Here is a 416-nt window from a genome sequence, read left to right as displayed (position 1 = left end):
CCCGGCCCGTGCTCATTGGTCGGGCCGCGCGGCCCCCTCCGGCACCACCCAATCAGAGCCCAGGACTCCCGCCTGCTCCTGGAGGGGAGGGGCCGCGGGCGGTGGCTCGGGAGGGGCACCTCCTCCTGCGGCGGGATTGGGCTGGTCACGCCCCCGTCACCCTGCTGCAGGCGCCTGGGGTTCCCGAATTCCCTCCAAGCCGTGGCATGGGCCCCTTAGCGAGGCTTAGAGGATACGGGCGCTTCCCCTGAAAAACCCATTGTGCCCCAACCATCTCGGCCTGGCAGGGGCAAAGGCGCACGAACCCCCCCCCCCCTGGGTTGGGGGGAATGAGGCTCAGTGTGTATTAGGAGAGGGGCAAAGCGAGATGGTCAACAGGGGATGGGGCCCAGGCCGACGGCCAGTGAGAAAGACCT

Source organism: Camelus bactrianus, chromosome 16 (genome assembly GCF_048773025.1).
Source record: "Camelus bactrianus isolate YW-2024 breed Bactrian camel chromosome 16, ASM4877302v1, whole genome shotgun sequence".
Taxonomy (NCBI): domain Eukaryota; kingdom Metazoa; phylum Chordata; class Mammalia; order Artiodactyla; family Camelidae; genus Camelus; species Camelus bactrianus.
Note: the sequence above shows the minus strand (reverse complement) of the source record.